This window comes from Sciurus vulgaris (genome assembly GCF_902686455.1).
Source record: "Sciurus vulgaris genome assembly, chromosome: X".
In the NCBI taxonomy this organism is placed as follows: domain Eukaryota; kingdom Metazoa; phylum Chordata; class Mammalia; order Rodentia; family Sciuridae; genus Sciurus; species Sciurus vulgaris.
The window spans coordinates 77587047-77604309 of record NC_136471.1 but is presented as its reverse complement, the minus strand read 5'-3'; the positions used below and the strand labels follow the sequence as shown (position 1 = coordinate 77604309).

Here is a 17263-nt window from a genome sequence, read left to right as displayed (position 1 = left end):
TCTTCCCTTAGGATCTAGCCATTTTTCTATCCTGGGATCTCCAAAGGTCCACTCCCAATCCTTGCTGCCTATAAAAATCCTCCCCATTCTTCCAGGAACAGTTCAAATGTCACCTCCTTCACAAAACTGTCTTGTTCTTCACCAAACCCTGCCCCTCCAGAATCTGTCGGTAGTTCTCTTATGGCCCTTGTTCAAATAGATAGTGCTATCCTCGATGTCAAAGGCAGGTCTCTGTGTCTGTTGTAGTGGAACTACAAAGATGGTTGAGACTTCCTCTGTGGTCCTCTAGGCGTTCACAAGCACATTCTGCATTGGATAGAGATTTTTCAATACTGACTGGATCTCCCACTTCCCCACTGGATCATCGGCTCCCTGAAGGCAGGCATCCTCTGTGTTTAATTCATCTTTTGGGCCTCACAGTCCATGGTGGCTTCCTAATTAGCTTTGATTGCCTGGAAATGCCTGCCCTAGGAATGTCAAACAAGTCTAGTTTCTCTATTTCAGTTTTTTTTTCTCTGTAGTAGAGTTTGTTTTTAAATTCAAGGAATCAAAATAAAGGCTTGTGGATTCTATTTCTAGCTCACTAGATGACTCCTTGTGACCTTTGGTAAGTCACAATATCTGATTCAGCTTCTCTGTTAGGGTCCACTTGGGGAAAAACACTCTATGACAAAGGGAATCATTCAACTGGGATAAGTCTCTGAATGGGAAATAGGCAAAGCTACTATTTCTGTTTAGTTTTTAACAGAAATAGTATTTGTGCACACTCTCTGGAGAGAGAGCATATGGTCCTTAACATTATGTGCTTTCAATAGTGATACTGTGAGGTGGTAAGCAAATTCCATGAAAAAAGTGGTATACCATGAAAATAGGGAGGTTGATACATGTTAAGACTTTGATGCCATTCAAAGAGCTTCTTAGAAGTAATCCATGGTTATTGCCACTGTCACCAAATCATCTGTGTTTAGAGTCTGGATGTACATCTGGCACCGTGGGAGATGTTGTGGAACAATCTCTAGGGATCCTAACAGTGTCTTTGTGGAATCCATGGCAATAATTTCATGATGGAGATGGCTTTTGCACATCCATGACAGAAAATTCTACACATTTAATTTAAAGGAAAATGCTCAGGACTGTGCCAATGCTTCTAATGTCATTTGCTTGCACATGTGTTGTGTGTGTGTGTGTGTGTGTGTGTGTGTGTGTGTGTGCACGTGCACGTGTACTGACGTAGAAGGGGAGAGGGGCTCAGGTCATTCCTTCTGGAGTTATTACTCTCTGATGCCTGACATCTCAAGTTCTGGAGGTGGAAGAGTCCTTGAGTACAGATCATCTTTACCCAAGCCCATATATGGAAGAGACAAGAGGGGTTACCTGGGGGACACATCCAGAAACTAACCCCTACCATCATGGCTGAAGAAACTTGAGAGGCTTGTATTTTTAGCCAAGGAGGGCCCCTTGGTCCAAGCCTGAGCCAACCTTGTGGGCTTGATTGGCCAACCTTGTGGGCTTGGCTCTGGAAGAAAAGGCTTCAAACAGGTGTGGCACCCTCTTCTTAGGCGGCCTCTTCTCCAGAGAGTGTCAAGTGGTATACTCATCTCACGGGTATGGAAAGACAGGCTTAGAGAGCAAAAGAGAAGAAAGGCAGCTGCAATGAAGCATCTCCTCTGGGAGACCCAAACCTCTGGCATCAAAGTGCTATAAAAATCAGAGGCAGAGTGTCTAGTTGAGGTATAGGAGGAGAGAATGTTCTGTCTCCACATGCAGAGATGACACTGTTGATCTTTGGTCAGCAAGGCATGTCGTGAACTGTTTCCTCAGGGCTAAGGGTTCGGAACAGCATGTCCTCACTTGTGAGTCCCTACTATGTGGTTACCCATACTCTTTTTACTTTAGTCCTCTCTGACCAAGAGCACACCGTTGCTAACCACATGGTCAGCTGGGGCCAGAACTGACTGCCACGAGACAGAACTCAGTTCTATTAGGATTAATTCTCTTGTCCTGTCTTCATTTGCACCTGGCTTTAACTAACTGAACCACACAGTGGGCAAAGTCATAAGTAAACCATTCTTTACAGAAGCAGGCTGGCTACAGGTAACAGGCAAGTCTGGGCTCCTAAACTTCTCCCTGAATTTGCCAATCAAATATTATCCTCAGGTCTTGCTTATTTGCACTATTTTTTGTCCAGGGGACTCATTTATTTTAAAAAATATCCCTGTGTTGAGAGTCAGTTCCACATGGCAGTAGGCTGGCCTGAGTCTTGGAAAGCTCTGCCTAAGGTCAAGGGAAGAAATAGGCACCAGGAAGTCATAAACTGTATCTGAAAGCAAAGCTGGTACCATGTTCCCCCTCTCTGGCTCTGTCATAGAATTTTTCTATGTCTGGGTTAGGTTATATCTTTATTTTTGCACTTGTTAGATCTTCTCTACTGGACTACGAACTCTGCAAAGGCAAACACTTCTGTTATATTCTCTAAATATATGTTGGATTTAATTAATTCACCAAGGATTGAGCTAGCTGTTAAGTCAATTGTGTGGAATAATTCAGAGTCAACTGATAGCATAAACAAGTTTTCTAGATTTTTGAAGCAGCATGATAAGGTGGAAAGAGCACTGGCTTTGGAGTCAGGGAGAGCTGGAATTTGGTGCCTGGATTTTGCTGTGTGCCTCGGGTAAGCTTGTTAATCTCTATTTCGTCATTTCCACCAGAGGGATGATAAATGCTGACCTGGTTGGGCTGTTAAGCGCCAATGAGATAATATCTACCAACGGCTAAACTCAGGGCCCATGATACAGTAGGACTTCGATAAATGTGAATTCTCTTCTCCCAGGGCAAGAGGCTCTTGCCTAACTATGTCTCATCCATACCCTGAGGAATGCTGGGTGAAGTGCTCCAGGCTGAGCTGTAGAAAGAAGAGCCTGTTCCTCCTGCCAGATCAAGTCTAGTGGCCCCAGTGTCCCTTCCCACTTGCTTAAGTCATTAGCTCAGCCTAGGGCTTGTGGAGGAACTGACTTCTCTCATAGTTTCCGGTCCAATGGTCCTGCCACTTGTTAGTTACTGGTGAGGTAGAGAGGAAATATGATCACAGAAGGCAAAAGAGATGATGGGGTGGAGGGATTTGGCCGGCACTAGAAATAGCTTGAGGCCCCACCCTGAAACTGCCCTCCAGCCCCGAAGAGGAAAGGAAATGGGCACGCAGAGATCCCATTCCCAGACAGGTGGAGCAGGGGATGAAAGAGGCCAGCCGACCTTCAAGGGAAAACACTGGCTTTGATCTCAGAAAAGGAAGGAGGGAGGTGCTAACCCCTCTTCACCTCTTCCCCCTCTCCTCAGCGCTCCTTTTGCTTTCTGGGTTTTAATTTATAATTTTTGAGGGGTACATGATAATGGCAAAAGGGCCAATGAAAGGTATGAGGTAGGGAAGAGGGATGGGAGTTGAAGGTAATGGCTACTTTAGGGTAGTTGGTCTCTTCTTGACCCAAGAGTCAATGAATAAAGGAATGTAAATAGCTCATATCTAGTTTAGTTCAGTCCAACTTAATGCTTCTTTCTTGCTCAATATTTTCCAGCTCTTGTTCACACAATGAAAATAGCATACAATTAGACATTTGGTCAAAAAGATATCAGAACAAGGTTTAAGGTTGTTGTTATTTCTCCATAATCCTGTTTAGCCACAAGAAACTAAGACACAGACCTGAATTAGCCAATCCTTTTATCCCTCCCTCAACATTTAGTAAGTACATACTGTGTGCCAGACTTGGTAGTCTTTGGGGTACAAAGACAACAAGACACATTTAATAGGAGGGGTTGTTACAGAGCAGAGTGGTGAATGGTATCACAATAATAACACTACATAAAATAATGAAAGCTAACATTTATTATAGGCTTATTGCGTGTCAGGTACCTAAAGTATCTAAGCACATTTTATGAATTGACTAACTTAATTCTCAAAACCAATATGGTGGGTACTGTTATTATTTTCATTTTAAGATGAGGATTGAAGCATAAGGGACTTGATGGAAGTTGCACAGTTAGTATATGCAAAGATGAGATTTGAACTGAGGTTATTCCAGAGCACTAACTACTTGGAACCTATAAACTACCCCAGAGGAAGTGACTCTGGAGTAGGGTCTGGCCAAGGGAATATGGGGAGTAGTAGGAAGATTTTTCTAGAACAGCATGTAATTAGCTATAATTAGATGTGGCTAGGGGGTAGGAACCAAGGAGAATCAGAACATGAAGCTGGAGAGGTAAACAAGAATTTCATCGTAAGCCCTACTAAGGCATTTCCCCTCATTCCAGACTAATAGCTCTATGAGAGCAGAACATTGTTTTGTACCCTGCTATATTGCCAGTTCCCACAAAAATGCTTGTATCTAGTAGGTGGTAAATAAATATTTGTGGGATAATGTGTAGAAGTTTGGTGGAGATATAGGAATCTCTCTCTCTCTCTCTCTCTCTCTCTCTCTCTCTCTTTCTCTCTCTCTCTCTCTCTCTCTCTCTCTCTTTCACAGTCCTGGGGATAGAACTCTGGGCCTCACTCTCACATTAGGCAAATGCTGTACAACTGAGCTCCATCCTCATCCTGGGAAGTTTTTAAATGAGAAAACTCTATAGGAATTAAAGTGAAGGAATATGAATAGGTACACCAGTTAGAAGGCTGGTGCTATAGCCCTGAGGGATGGTCATAGGACTAGAACAGGGATAGCTGTGGAAAGAACCAAGAGAGAGAAAAACTTCAAAGAGAGCATTGATAGAACTAAATTGCATGTAGGGAATAAGGAAGAGAGGAGAGTCAAGGATTTTTCACTCTGTGGGATGAGGGATGAGGGCAGAGGAGAGGGTAGAGTGCATGTGTGTGAGTGGGGATTTCATTTGGGAGCATGCTGATGGTCAAGATCCTAAAGACATAGGGGTCTGTGTGAGAGACCAGGCCCAGTTTAGGACAGAGTTTGGGACTACTACAGGATATGACAATATTGTGACATAAAGTTAAGGAATCAGATGAGATTGCCATGGCTGGCTGGGTCGGGGGCCTACTGTAGAGAGAAGAGAAGAAAGGCTGGGAAAGAATCACAGGAAACAGTAATATTTCAGAGGTGGGCAGGTGGAGCAGAAACAGTTCTGGGGACAATTTGAAATCTCACGGAGATGTTAAATAGGAAGGCTGTCAGGTACAGTGGCTCATGCCTGTAATCCCAGTGACTTGAGAGGCTGAGGCAGGAGGATTCCAAGTTCAATGCCAGCCTCAGCAAATAAGCAAGACCCTGTCTCAAACAAAAAATAAAATGGGCCGTGGATGCAGCTCAGTGGTTAAGTATCCCTGGATTCAATTCCCAGTAAGAGATTGGTCCATGAGAAGGAGACCTTGGCTGAATCAAAACAAGTAGAGGGGAGGGTTGGATAGAATCCTGACTGGATAGAGCCAAGGAACTGAATGAAAAAGAGGTAGACATGAGAATGATGATGACACTCTTTTTTTCCCTAAAGAAGTTTGATATAGATGTGGGGCTAGGGTAGGGTGGGTGGTTTAAGATAGGAAGATCTTGAGTGAAGTTATAGACTGCAGGGAAAGACCCCATAGGATGGAGTCCGGGGCAGCCTGAGATAGATTTAGAGTTAGTTAGGTCTATCTTTCTGGTTCATTAGAAAGAAATTTGTAAGAGAATACTGTTTTATTCAACTTTGTATTATCCAGAGGTCCTAGCATAAAGCCTGGAAATAATAGGTGCCCAATTCATATTTGAATGAATGAAACGCAGTGTGATTGGGGTTTCACAGAGATTCACATTCAGTAGGGAGGATTAGGGCATTGAAGGATGGGGTGACTGCAGACAGGCATGGAGTCAGTGTTTGTGGTGGTAGGAAGTGATTAAAGAATGCAAGAGAATTTGGGATTAGTTTGGGGATCAGTGAATACTGTAAGTTGGTTAAAGTTGGAAAAGGAGAGTTTGGGAAGCCTTGACTATCAGGTTGAAGAGACAGGACTTGATGTGACAAGCACCAGGACAGGGACAGGACTGGAACTGTTGCCTTGTGAGAACTCGTAGCAGCACAGAAAGGCTGAGTGGCCAGTGTGGATGTGAATTCAATGGCCTAATGGAGAGGCAACAAGTGTTTGAACCACGGTGATTGCTGTGGGGATGGGACAGACAGAATGATATTGTGAACGTAAATGCTATAGTACTTGGCAGTGGACTTGGTTGGCTGTGGAGGAAAAGAGAGCTGGGAGAAGTTGAAGTTGACTCCTAGATTTGGAGTATGGGTGAGTGGGAGAATCTCAGTGCCACTGAAAGAAACAGGTAAATGAGCAGGAAGAGCAAATCTAGCCAAGGGAAGATGTTGGACTTGCTTCCATTAGGTTTGAGATGATAGTAGGGCATCTGGGTCACGATGTCTAGCAGGTGACACTGTGGAAGGTATGTGGAATAAGAGGAATGATAATAGGGTATGTGGAAGGGAAGTCATGGCAAGGAACCAAGATGCAAAACTGGTCTACATTCAATCGGTAGTCAGGGGACCAAAAGATCCATTGAACAGAAGGAAAAAGAGCAAGCAGAGAGGAAGAAAGAGAAGAGTGAAGTGAAATCTCCTGGAACTTCAGTGATGAGAAGCAACATAAGATACTTAAAGGGCTACATCTGCCATCCTGGCAATATGCCCCCGTGGCTAAAGCAGCCTCCCTGGCTCAGAGTCAGTTGGGGACACAATGATACTGCTTCTGTGCAGCACCCTCTCTTTTTCACACATGCTAGGCAACTGCTCTACCACAGTGCTACGTCTTCAGCCCTTTTTATTTATTTTTTATTTTGAGGCACAGTCACACTAAGTTGCTCAGGTTGGCCTTGAACTTAGGATCCCACTGCCTCAGTCTCCTGAGTTGCTGGGAGTACAGGTGTGCACCACTGTGCCCAGCCAGCCTTCTTTCTATAACACTTTAAGAGTCTCTCAAACTTTTAAATGCTAACTCAGTCTACCATTTCCTAAAAGTTATACTCAATTCTATCAGCACAAGTGCAAGGTTAGTGCTAGTCTCTCTAATAGACCCCTGAAGTTTTCCTCTGTCTTCAGTTGGGGACATTGTGCCTGTGACAATAATGTGGGTTCTGGCCAGGAACAGCATTTCTTGTCCTGAATCACCCTGTGAACAAAACTCATCAGAGCCAGAATAACACAATACCAGCACTTTAAACCATAACATGGTCTCGTATGACACTTCTCAACCTTTCCTATATCACCAATTACTCCATCAAAGAACCTGGGTCCAACTATGATGGGAACAAGAAAAGTCCTCTTTTTCCCAGAAAAACATTTCTGTTTACAGGAAATTCAGTTATTACATATGTCATTGATGGTACATTTTAAGGACATAAAATTGCAGTGGTATTATTGGGAGTAAATTTTATTGCCATGGCTTTACAACACAAACAAACAAAAATAATAACTCCATTAGTTGTTGGATTGAACTGGCAGGAAGCAGCACATCAAAGGCCACTGCTAGCAGACAGAGGTTTGGGGGGAATAGGAACATCCAGCATATGACCAAGAGGTCTGGGAGATATGGGTTATTGGAGATAAGATGTTACATGAGGAGGTGGACATGAGGATGGAAAAAAATCCTGAATTCTTAGTTGCTGGAAAGGAAAGCTGGTGTCTTGTCTAGATCCAACCTAGAGTCTACCTCTGGAACTCAACTTGCCTCTTGAATATAGAGTCAGTTCTTAGAAACTGCTTGATGTTGAGGCTTATACACCAAAGCATAGATGTGCCAAGAACTGTTTGCTTGGATCAATTAGTGAAATAATAGTCTATGGAAATATTTTTATTATTCAGATTTTCTTTTTGGTCCTGTGGAGTGAACCCAGGACCTTGTTAATGCAAAGCACACACTCTACATTGAGCTACACCCTCAGTTCTTATTCAGATGTTTTACTGGCATTTTAACAACCAGTAATGAAAAAAAGCTTATTGAGCAAAATAATCAGGTAAATCTGTGAAATATTATCTTACCTGAAACCAATTACATTTCAGCAAAGAGCATGCCCAATACTAACAAGTCTTATTTTGTTACCTAAAGCACTTAGAATCTTTGTGAACCTGTATGTATAGCCCTTTTGCATATTTAACATAATAAGTAAGGTTTCTGTTAGTTAATCCACAGCAATGTGCATTTGTGTGTGCATGTGTGCATACATGTGTGTGCATGTGCATGAGTGTGCATTATATTAGATGCTGAGCATCATTCTAGCTGAGTTCAAAAAAGACTAAGGTCTTGTGACTGCTCTCAAGGAGATGAAAATCTAAATAAAAAGAGAAGGATATAATTACAGGAAAGGTAGAGGAAGAAATCTAAGCTAAACTCTGTGGTATTGGTTAGAGTACAATAAAATGCCCTCGTATGGGTGGAGCACTGGACAAGTTACTTGACTTGTCCAAAATCATAATGCTAACACTACATAACATAGTAATAGTTGTGAACTTGAACCCAAGACTTTTAGCCCAGTGGGTTTTCCACTATATTACGAAGTAATCAGCACAGTGGTTGAAGACTGAGATATCTGGAGTCACATGGGATGAGCCCTAAGTCTTTTCTCTACCATTTACTAGCCGTGTGATCTTAGGCAAGTTACTTAACTATTCTGTGCCTTGATTTTGTTTGTAAAATGGGGAAAATAATAGAAGCTACACTATAGGGTTGCTGTGACAATAAATGAGTTAATTCATGTAAAACACCTAGAAATGTGTCTAAGTAAATGCTCAGTAAATGGTGTTATTAAATGCTAGAAATTATCATACTTCTTCCTTAGCTTTATTAACTGTACAAAAACCCAGAATTTTGAATGTAATGAACAGTGGTAAAATTGGATTTCTTTACAAATGTTCAATCAGACTGAATAAGGGTGAATTTTGAAGCACTTCTCCTGTCTCCAAAATCCCTGAAGCCAGAAAAAGTGACAGAGACAAAGAAGAGAAGGATTATAAGTGAAAGTGACTAAGAAAAATGGAAGAGGGGAAGTGGGAATGAGAATGGAAATAGTGGGGAAGAGAGACAGTGGACAAAGATAATAGCATGGAGGAGGAGACAAAAATGGGAGGGGGACTAGATGAGGAGACAGAGAAGGAGGTATTGAGGAGAAGGCAGGAGAGACAAGGCCACAGTGGTAGCCACCACACTAGGGGTCTCTCTTCAGGATAAGATTTTCCTTCAGGGTGTGGTTTCAGGGGTTTGGGGGAAGAGCCCTGGCCAAGACTAATACCTTCCCCACATCACTGCTGATCCTCAAATTTCCACTATTAGAGAGAATTCCTCCTTCATAAATATGTGCAGGGCCAACTCTGGTTATACCATATGTCTCTGTTAATCAAATGAATATTTTGGAAACAAGCCTACACACGAAGCTTTTTTTACATCAAATTTTCCTTCTGCAGAGAGTGGGGATGTAAGAAGGGAGAGTACAGGGATATTGCTTTACCTGACTTGTTGCTGGACAAGTACTAGGATGACTTTGAAAACTGATCTACTGAAGGTTAAGTAAGTTGGCTTGATCCTTATACTACACCATGCAACTGCCCTCTCTCCATCCCTTTGATATAAAATTTCTTAAAATCTCTCTTTTATTCAGAACTATTTGACTTGCTCATTCCTCAGTCACTTCAACCCACTGTAGTCTGGCTTCCACACACATCCATTGGACTGTTTTTTAAGAAAGGGGATGGCAAGGAAATTCAGCTTGTTCACAACTCTCACTGATTGGTAGTAGCTGCTTGGAGTACTGTGTTAAGGAGGATTCTAAGGCTGAGTCTAGGTTTGGCAGAAAATATACCATGATCAATTAATAATGTATCCATGGGAATACATGGAGGGTGGGGTGGGGGTTGGAGTCATATGTGCCCTATATCTGCTATTTCTGCATTAGGAGACCAAGAGTGACTTCCTAATTGCCCAACCTAATACCTTCTTTTCAGTTATTACTCATCCTATTTTCCCTTCAGCACATGACATAAACCACCTGCTTCCTTTTGACACTGTCTTCTCCCTCATCACCACTGCCCTCCCTGGTCCTTCATAGTCGTCTTTTCTGGATTCTCTTGTTTCATCAGTATCCGAAGTGTATGTCCCTTCTGGTCATATTCTCATCCTCTTCTCTCCCCCCCAGAGTTAACACTCTCTGTTACAGTTTTAATTACATCCATGCAGAGATAGTACATCTCTGGGTCAAGTCAGTATTTGTCCTCAGCCTCTGACTTGCACTTATAATTGCCTGCTGGACATTTCCTCCTGGAGAACATGAATTCTTGGTACTTGATACTTAATGTGTTCCAAGTAGAGCTAATTCATTATAAGTCCTTTCAAAGAGAATGTCCATCTTTTTCTGTTCACTCAGCACCATGGGTGGGTCCCACCATACCATAAGCTGCTTGGTAAAAATTTGAACTTATGACCCTGAATGGGTTAGTGTCTGTGCTTTGTTTATTAGCACTGGGTTTTGTGCTTTCAAAATACCTGCAATGATACCATTTAGGGGATCTCAATTCTGTAATATTCCTGTTGTTTCATGAGCAATGTCTTTTTTCTCACTATTTGTCAACAAACAAACAAACAAGCAAGAAACCTTCCATATCTAATTAAGTGCAAGGAAATAGAAAGAGACATAGGGTACTCCCAAGACTGGCATTCTCTCTTAGAGATAGCCTGATATCAAGCATGATGCTTTGGGTATTATTTGAAACACTCACTGGCTTATCTCTCAGGGGTTGGATGCAGTATGGTAAGTTCTGGGGAGATCAAGATGAAGCAGATACAGTCTGTGACCTTGAGGTGCTTACTGTCTAGTAGGAAATGCGGACATGCACAGGAATAACTACAATGAATGGAATGTCAGAGGTGAATCATTTCTCTAGGGTGATGGGAATTCTGAAGTGGGGATTCTCAATTCTGAGTGTGGAGGCTGGATAATGGACAAGGCTTCATGGAGGAGATGGGAGGCAATGGAGCTGACCTTGAAGGATGTGTAAGATCTAAGTAGAAAGGGAGAGAATGTAAGAAAGGCAGAAGCAGCAGAATGAGGACAATGAAGACATACCCAAACGAATCATCAAAAATTAATTCATAGAGAAAGAACAGAGTACTGGGTCAAACCAGCACCAGCACAGCCCTGTGGGCAACTATCTTCTCTGAATAATACATCCTTTTTTCATGATGGGCAATGATAGACTGATGAGCTTAGCAGAGAGAGGGGGAAAGCTCTGGATGGACCTGTTACTTCATCAGAGTGGGATTTCACTCTGATACATCCATCAGAGAGGTCACTTTGGGGCAAACTGAGCTTGTACTTACTTAGAACCTATTGGTTCATTTGTTCACTGATTCATGTGATACCACTGTTTCCTGAGTACTCCTGTGTGCCAGCCTCAGACCTTGAATAGATGAGTGAGACTCAGCCCCTGCCTTCAAGGAGTGAATGGAAAGCCAGCTGTGCAAATGAGCAATTATAATGCTCTATGAGAAATGCCAGCATAGGGTACAGGCACTGGGCTCCTATGGTCCAGAGGGAAGATGAAGCAAAAATCAAGCCATGCTCTCTAAGTCAGTCTCTAACTGATTTCCCTGTCTCCCCTCACTGCCTGAGTTTACAGTCAGAAATTCAGATCTGATCATGTCATTCCCCCTGCTTTAGAACCATGGTCGGCTCCCCACTGATTGTGGGACTGAGTCCAATGCTAAAGGAGGACACACAAAGGCCTTCACAATCTGGCCCAGCCCACTTTCCCAGACTTATCTCATCCTGGGGGCCAAGCTGTGGCCCTTACACTGTAGCCCCATTGAACTACATGTCTCTCCCCACTCCTTTTTATCTGGTCATTCCGTTGCTTCCCTTGAGCCTTTGCTAAATGTTGCCACTTGCCCACATCCCCAGCTCCCACAGATGGATGATGTTCCTCCCCTGTGTTCCCACAGTTCAATGTCAGCCTCTATTCTAGCACTTATCACATTCTACAGTAATTGTTTGTTTATGTGCCTCTCTTTCCCAGTAGGCAGTGTTCTCCCCAGTGGTGGGAACTGGGTCTTGTTCTTTTCTTTATCTCTGAGATTTGGATTGGGCCTGGCACATAGTAGGCACTCCACACATCTCTGTTGGGTGAATGAATGACTCTGACATGTGGCTAGTTGGGCCCGGTTGCTGTCAGCAGCTGGCATTACTTAACATGAGAGATGCATAAAAAATGAAGGGCAGCCAGAGTAGCTGAAAAACAGGCAGCTCTAGTGACATCAAGAAAAAAACAAAACAAAACTGGAGAAGGCTGAGACAAATGCTCCCACTCAGGCTTTAACAAATGATTCTCACTTCTGAGCAGCCCTTTTTGTCTGCTCTTCCATTCACTTTCGAAAACCCAGTCATTGAAATGATTCTAATTATTCATGGTCAGTGGCATATCCAGGAAACACTTAGTTTACAAGCAATTAAAATACACTAAAATAGATTTATGCAGGTTGAACCTGATCCTGCTGGTAAGAAGGAAGTGACTTATATCTTGGAGGGATATTTGCTCACCAAGGTTGCTGTTTATCACTTTTTATCTAACATATTAGTTTGGGGTGAACCTGGCAAATATCTGAAGGTACCACTTAAGGCAAATGTACTTCGAACAGAGTAGGGAGCCTGTCCCACAGTCGTTGCCTTCATACTTTCCCATGGCCAGCTGTCCTGTGAATGTGTGGGTGCTGCCCTGGACCACCCGCCATAGAAGAAGGCAGCACAGGACAGTCAGAAGGCTCCTCAGTGCTGGGGTCAGGGGCTTTGCTTTCCAACAACATTGCAACCACTTGGAATCACTTAACCCTTCAAGGCTCAGTCTCTGTACTGAAAAAATGAGGACATGAATCTCCACCCCGTCAAGCTTAAAGGATTGTTTCTGAGGATCAAAGGAAGAAATTTTGAGAAGAGCTCTAGGCCAATGAAGGGGCTTTCACTTCCATTACAAAATCTCAGCTTGTGACTGTTGGGCCCCTTCAAGGTTCTGCATGTGGTTTTGTTCATCAACAGATTAGCAAAGGTACACTTAGGTTTGTACCCTAATAGTTTATTTAAGAGTCCAGAAAAGGATGATTCATCACTTTGCCACATTCAAAGTGACAGAATTTTAATGTCCTTCTAATGAAGACAGTGGTCAGCAGCTAAACAAACACACCATTCAGTTGAGAACAGACATAGGGCAACAGACACCTAGCACATGGAGTCCAAGTGTCCTCAGAGTTTTGCACTATCCTCCTTGATAGTAGGCTCTGCTCTCCTGGGTTTGACTTTAGGGAAAAAAGACCTTCATTTGCTGCTACAAGAAACCTGGAGTGACAGTTATCTATGTCATTCAATGGGCCAGTGTGAGTGGTGCAAAATTCCGAATAAACAAAACAAAATGGACATACTTCAGCATCAGCTTTTGAGCTAAGTTCAGGGAAACTACAGAAAGGCCAACAAGCTACCACAAAAGCAGGACATGGCCATGGAAAATCAGCAAATGGGAGTGATGGTCCACCTTGAAGTCTGATTTTAAATTATGAAGGTCATGAGATGCATTCATGGCAACTTGTTTACCCTACATCTGCAAAAGAATCCTGGGTTCCTTCATGCTCTGTCACACCTCCCTGTCTTTCTGCTCACTATTCCCTTTGCAGAGAATGCCTGGCCTCCCTTCTCAGCCTAGACCATTTCTACTCATCTTTCAAGACCCGGCTCAAATGTAACCTCTTTGAAGTCTTCACTGACTCCCCAAAGACAGAGTTCCTCATTCCCTCCCCTGTGTCTCCAGGAGACCTTTGACAGCCCTCCAGCTCACTCTCGCATATTTGTTTACATGTCTTTCTTTCTCATTAGGCTGTGAGTGCAGCTCTTAGGAGGCAGAACCACATGGCACAAAGATGCTTTCTGAGCACAAAGCAGGGCCTTAAGATGGTCCTCAATCAAAGCTGGCTGCATGAATGAGCATTTGAGACAACATGGACTAAACTCACTTATTGGGTCTATGAAGGATCCAAAGGGCCAGTTCATTAGGCAATGATTGGACATGTTTCACCTACTTCTTCAACACTGGGTTTACCTGATTAGCAGCTACCTTGGAGTTGACAAACAGCAAGAAATGTGCTGCCTGAAGTAGCCTGATGATGCACAAGGCCTTGGGCAACCTTCTGGGACTGGGCCTCAGCTTGGACCACACAGCTCACAAACACAAGCTGGAAAATGCTGCTACCCATCCCCACTCCTGTATTTTCTTTTGCTTGCTTCTCGGGAAGTTGCCCAGCAGCATCGACAACTTCATTTAGTATGTTTGAAAACTGAAAATGTGTCTATTACCAGAGAGGAATGCCTAACGGATGGAGCCTGACCTGGCCATGGCTCCTATAGAAGCTCTGGCTCAGTATCCACAGCCTCCAGTTCTCTTTCTGGTTCTGCTAATGATGAACTCGATGACTTTGGATACATCAGCTCATTTCATGTTCTCCATCTCCAAAATGGGGAGAATAATGAAGATGCTGCATGGGATGAGTCAATAAGAAGCTTGGCTGAGGGGCTGGGGATATAGCTCAGTGGGTAGAGTGCTTGCCTGGCAAGCATATGGCCCTGGGTTTAATCCCCAGCACCGCAAAAAAAAAAAAGCTTGACTGAGATCCCTGTGACCGGGGGAAGCAGTGGTTGATGCTGGCAGTGCCTGCTTGCAGGGTTTTGTTGTTTTGGCCATTTATGTTTGTAAGTGTAAACTGCTGTGCTTCAAGCCCAGATGTAGAGCCCATGAAGAGAAAGGACAGGCAGGGGGCACCTTTGGCCTGGGCTTTGGCAGAACCAGCTCACACAGAAGCAAATGGGAAAGAAAGGGATGGGATGGGATGGCATGGGATGCTTGGACATTGGCTTGCCAGCAGCTGGTTTCCTGCTCCCTGGTAGGAACCAGAATCAACAAACTCTGAAGGCTGTGCCTACTGGAGCAGTTTAGTATTGAAATCAAATAAAACTCATGACAAAGTCAATCTGACACATCTTTAATGATACACATAATGATTATTGTGCTGTAGTGTAATTAGGCATAATGGTAAGCAACTCCCAGGAATGACTGTAATTACAATTACCTTTATACAGCTGAACCAAAGAGTTCCGAGGTCAGCCAATAGCGGTGTGGGGACTGGGTGGGGGTGGTTGGACTGGAGACAGAGAAAAACCTGGTTGCAAGGCATTTCTCTGGTTCTCCTTCCTATCACCCACCCCATCCCTATTCATCCCTTATTACAGAACAGATAAAATGTCTGATGAGGGGCCTGGGTCTTGAATGGCTTGTTCCTTCCTCTAGCCAGGGGGAGGCCATCCTGAAGTCCCTAGTCTTATGGAATCTGGGATGTTCAGAGAGACTTGAAGCTGTTTAGACCCCACTTTTTCATGAGGACTGAAATCCTATTAAGTAACCTCAAACCTAAAAAGTACAGGCCTAATGTATGGGCCTTGTTTGGATCCTGATTTGAATAAATCCACATAAAATGATATTTTTGATACTTGGGTAAAACACTTAGAATAATACCTGACATACAATACGTGCTACATTAGGGTTTGCTATTGTTATTTATTAGCATGAGCCTGAGACTGTGCTAACTTTTATTTATTCATTCATTTGTATTGAATGCCTGCAAGTTCAAGGTCTTGGAGATAGAGTGCCTTTGTGGAGTTTACGTTTGACCTAATTTTATCATCACACAATAAGAGGGAGGTACTGGGCATAGCCCTACCACATAAAGAAGAAAAGCGAGGCTTAAAGCTATTAAGTATCTTGTCCAAGGTTGTAGAGCTTGTAAGTTGAAATTTAGAATCATATCTTTGGTCTGTGTGACTCCAAAAACCATTGTTCTAGATCAGGTCAGTAAACTACATCCCATGGACAAATCTCTCCCTCTGCCTTTCCTTATCCTTAAGATATAATTCATCCTTTTAGAGTACACAATTTAGTATATTCATAAGTGGAATTTTTACAGGGCTGTATAAACACTATCTAATTCAAGAACATTTTCATCACTCCAGAAAGAAACTCTATATCTATTAGGCATTCATTTATCCTTCCTCCAGGTCTTGGCAACCACTAATCCACTTTCTTTCTCTATGGATTTGCATATTCTGGACATTTCATATAAATGTAATAATACAATATGTGCCTCTTTGTGTCTTTTTTAACTTACTGAAAAGTTTTCAAGGTTTATCCATGCTGTAACATGTATTAATACTTTATTATTTTTAGGACTGTATGTGATGTGTGTATATATAATATACAATATACGCACAATATATGTATGCATATAATACACACACTTAATAGCCAAAAGCAGAAACAACCCATATATCTATCAACTGATGAATAATAAATAAATTGTGTATCTACACACATACAGTTGTCCCTTGGTATCCTCAGGGAATATATATGTATACACACACACACACACACACACACACACACAAATTAATGAAGAAAACTTGGCACAGTTGCTGGTTTGTGATAATAAATAGTAAACCTTTATATAGCACTCACAGTATATCAGTTACCATTCTAAATGTTTTACAGAACTCTACTTCATCTAATGCATAGTATTATACTCACCCTCATTTACATATACACACACAATAAAAAGTAAAAAAAAAAAAACAAAACTCATATCCTAGACTGCCCTGGCAATGATTCATACATTTGTGAAAATATATATATATATCAGCCCTCTGCATCCTCTGATTATGCTCTGTAGATTCAGCCAACAGTAAGCTAAAATATTCAGAAAAAATTGCATTTGTACTGAAGATGAACAGAGTTTTCTCTTGTCATTATTTCCCTAAACAATACAGTGCAAAAAATCTTTACATAGCATTTACACTGTAGTAGGTAGTATAAGTATTCTAGAAATGATTCAAAACATATAGGAGGATGTGTGTAGATTATATGCAAATACTACATCATTTTATACAAGGAATTTGAGTATCCTTGGATTTTGGTATCCATGGTTGTGGGGGTGTCCTGGAACTAATCCCCCAAGGATATCAAGGGATGACTCTGCATGTTGTATATGCATTTTGTTTATCCATTCTCCAGTCGACGTACATTTGGGTTGTTTCTGCTTTTAGTTTTTGTGTAAACACATGTGATTATATTCCTAGGAGTGGAATTTCTATGTCATTTAGTAAGTCCAGATTTTTTTCTTGCAATTGGGGATTGAACCCAGGGATGCTTAACCTCTGAGCCA

General features: G+C 42.4%; 1 protein-coding gene across 2 annotated transcripts in view; it reads right to left on the bottom strand.

Moving 5' to 3' along the window:
• HDAC8 (histone deacetylase 8) overlaps positions 1–17263 on the bottom strand; it is a 218745-nt gene that overhangs the window by 26745 nt on the left and 174737 nt on the right. The gene's annotated exons all lie outside the window — the stretch shown is intronic.